Below are 4,117 nucleotides of genomic sequence, written 5' to 3'. Positions count from 1 at the left end.
CATTAAATATTGTAATTACGAGTGAAGGAATGCAAACGTTAAAATAAAACGATTGTAAGGATTACCAAATGGTCTTATGGAATAGATGAAGCAGCTTTTTACTGCACTCATGGAAAAATATCGCAGAATGATGGTTGTAAAGCGAATGCTAAAAAGAATATTTTGCGTGTGTGTGTATGTGTGCGTGTGCAATTCATTCGTTCCCATCTGGCTCTTCTTATCTAAATTCGTCTTTGAATTCAGATCGATTTTAAACACGTTCTAATTTTCTCGTTTAGGTTTCCCAATTCCCTTCCCCTCCCCTCCCCCCACACCTCACGTTCCCTGTAGTTTGTTACGAACGCTCACACTCACTTAGTTTTAATGATTCACCCCCGAAATATTGGCTGGTGCTATACTGGCTAATCCCTAACATTGTTACTAATGAAGTGCGCATGGCAGGTTTCTAGGAAATAGGCGTTGTTGCTAAGTAACAGTAGAACGTTGATGTAAGCAAACGCTTCAACTACGTCCACTGTAATGTAGGTGTGAAACGAAATTCTCGCACAAATGCGTCAAATCCGCTTCTAGAATGTCGTAAGCGACCGTATCTAGTAGATGAGATGATTGGTTTTATTTTGTAACCGTTTCAATAAATGACTTTTCATTACGTTCGAGGATTCCCAATCAGATTAAATAGTTGGGGATACATGGAAGCGAATTTTCAGATTCGAACAGCAATACAATTGAGAAAATTGCATCAATTATATATCAAAAATAGGAATTCGGAAACATTAATGTTAAATACAAAGGCAATCGCAATTCCAAATGATAACTTTAATACAGCTGATTATTTAGTAAATATGTGCGTAGTGCAAATATGAATATATTTTGATATAATAGTTAGAAAACAACAGCGTTTACCTAGCATGAAACAGAAGATATTAAGCCCTGTTCTGATAACACAGAGAAAATGAACGTTATTGTTACGTCACAATGGAAGCTTACTACGTGATACATATTCTTTCAGCAAGCGTGTTTGTGACGCAACAATGCAATACGAAAAACACAGTTTCTTTCTCAGATATCTGAAATAGATGCTTTTTTTTTTTTTGTTGTTGTTGTTGCTGAAATCAACAAGATTATGAATTTATTTACTGTGCGTAAATATTGTTGGAATAATGTCCATTTCATCTCGCTGAATTCTTGTTTATATTCAAATAAGGTGAATGGGAAGTATTTACCGTATAAATGCCAAGATAATAGCATTTCTTTCTTTCTGTTTTTTTTTTTTTTCCTTCTTGGAGAGAGAGAGAGGGGGGGGGAGATGTGATTAGGTAGATCTGATATCAAATTTAAAAATTCGTATGGCGCCTATTTTGTATTAAATTCCCTTATTATTATACATAATTCAGTCTTATTCAAAAATAGATTTTTATTCGCCTCCTTAAAGACAGAGAGACACTTACGTCCTTCTTTGATTGTATTAAGAGGCGAAGGAGTCAAAAGATTTCAACAGAGTCGAACACCGACACTCGATCACTTCGTAAGTTCCGCTGAAATTGAAAGATTTAGAGAAATGATGCGATCGTCGGATGTTCGCTCGTACAAATTCGTAACCCGAATTTGAATATTTCTCCTATCGTTCCTTACAGCTTCCTCACAAATTTAATTATTATTCCATTCACTCACTTTTTTCCTCCCCATCTGTTAGAGTAATACTAATGTGTTAATGTCGGCCTTCGGCAAACTACTTCTCTCTCTCTCTCTCTCATTCCTTTGTAATCCTCACCAAGACTAATCCATGTAGACCACCTTGTAATGTTCGTAGTTTCATTCCACCCTTTAATTCCTAAGAATTTCATTTCTTTCATTTTTCTTATCAATATTATGACTTTCTCTATTGGGGAAAAAATTCATTGCGATCTACCCATGATGGGATTCCTTCTGATTATCTATTCTCCCATTCATTCTTTTCCTACGACTCATATTTTAAGTAAAATCAAGAAAATGTAATGTATCACCTTCCCCCCGCAGGAGTTCAGTTAACTAACACACAACTTTTCTAAACTTCTGAAATATCCGGCGGTGCGTGCCTAGTAAACTTGGTTGCGTTGGACAGTATTGTTAACGTCGAAAATATCACCTTCCCTGGTCTTATTAATAAATACGATTAGGAACTTAATCTTAGAAGAAATAATTAGGTAATGGAAATAATATTACCAAAGACTATTTGTCGTGGTGGGATTCAGATATGTCCTATAAGGATGTCTTCTCTGCTCAGGATTCCGGTTAAGAGTTAGCGTGAAAGAAAGAACATAATACTAGTGAAGTGTTTGACTCTCGTAACCTTTCATATACAAAATTGCTTCGAAAGTCAACAATCAAGATAGAATATTTTATGTCATATCTACAGAAATATGTGTTGATGGTTAGTCAAGTTATAAATGCTGATTTGATGTATCCGTTTTCCCTTACGACGGTTGTTCCAAATCTCCTCGATGCACTTCAGAATGCACATATAGTTAGAGCGTGATCTATACATACTCTCGATCCTCTGCAGAATGAGCTATAAACATAATCCTCCTGATCTTCAACATTACGCTGATCTTCTTCAGGATGAGCTGCATTTGCAACAAGAATCCGATAGATAATAATCCTGTTCTTCTTATAATCATTTTTGTTTTTCTTTTGGCGAAAATACGTTCAGATGATCTCCCAAAATTTCCGTTCTAGTCATGATTTTAAGACACACACACACACACACACACACACACACACATACACACACACATACATATATATATATATATATATATATATATATATATATATATATATATATATATATATATATATATATATATATATATATATATATATATATATATATATATATATATATATATAAAGCGATAAAGAGAGAGAGAAAGGGATTATATAAAACATTAATGTGAAGTGGCGAGGAAGTTTAGTAATAATGTTGGTGATAGAGCGTAATCAATAGAGCAGCTTACAAACAATGGCTCATTAGCTGCTCTGCACCTCGTATGAACTCCCTTCCTGGAAAAAAACGGATAAACCGATCGAGGATATCATTTATAATCATTTATTTCAAGTTATCTTTGCGATCGTCGCACATCTTTAAGTTGTGCCTTGGCCAAGGTTCATTTAGGGATTGCAAATGTGGTTGAGTTGTGTGCAACAGCCAATGAAAAGATTAAGAAAATAATACCTTAAATTAAGGAAGTAAGAAATCAGAATCGCACAGAGAGAGAGAGAGAGAGAGAGAGCGGTTACATAGTTATTGAGAACAAAATTCTTAGTCGTAAGTTTAACTCAATGTTTTAAAGATGTTGTTTATGTGTTTCTTACATACTATTGATGCATATCAATACTAGAATTTTTTTTTTTTTTTTACGTATTTCTTACATATTTTCTTTCAGATGCGATGCCTAAGTGATCCTATGCAGCGAGAATTAGAAGAATACGTCAGCATTCGTTTCAACTCTAAAAATGTGCTTCGCTGGCTTCTTATACGAGAGACAGATGGAGACTGATATTGTCCACACTTGCAAACCGAAACGTAAAGAAATAAAAAATAAAATAAAGGCTCAAAAACAAATGACTGTACTTGTTGCAACTTGCTTCTCACACCAATAAAGATCATTTGCTTTCCATCGAACATTGTCAACGTATTTTCGATTTTTTTTCCTTTTTTTTAATAATAACATATTTATTGTAATGAGTGCTACGTCAACTTTTAACATTAGGAAACATTAAACCTTAATAAACAATACGCAAAAATGCCTTTCCATTCAAAATCAATTTAAAGCACAAGTTAATGCAATTTTCTTTCTAACTCCTTAATATTCAGAAATGAAATGATTTAATTAGATCGAATTATAAACACTTCTTATAGAAAATACTTCAGGAGTTTGGTTTCTAATTGACATTATTACAACTCATACGCGTATTTCATTTGTTCATAGAAATTGCATTCAAGAATGAATTTATATATATATTTTTTTTTAAAATGGGGTTTTACATTTAGACATTATTTTATTTAATAAATAATTTTATTTTTATCTATATAATTTTTTATAAATCTAAATGATTATTTAATTTTAATTATTTC

At 33.0% G+C, this 4,117-nt stretch overlaps 1 long non-coding RNA gene across 1 annotated transcript; it reads left to right on the top strand.

The window, feature by feature from the left end:
* The first annotated feature begins 1,129 nt into the window (after window positions 1-1,129).
* Window positions 1,130-3,659, top strand: LOC150104977 (uncharacterized). Its single transcript, XR_016548568.1, has 2 exons — window positions 1,130-1,204; window positions 3,426-3,659. It is a non-coding gene; the product is annotated as an uncharacterized LOC150104977 (long non-coding RNA).
* Window positions 3,660-4,117: the final 458 nt, after the last annotated feature.

Source organism: Typopeltis vanoorti, chromosome 7 (genome assembly GCF_054136105.1).
Source record: "Typopeltis vanoorti isolate ZY-2024b chromosome 7, IOZ_Tvanoo_1.0, whole genome shotgun sequence".
Lineage (NCBI taxonomy): Eukaryota > Metazoa > Arthropoda > Arachnida > Uropygi > Thelyphonidae > Typopeltis > Typopeltis vanoorti.
Note: the sequence above shows the minus strand (reverse complement) of the source record. Positions and strands in the feature narration are given on the sequence as shown.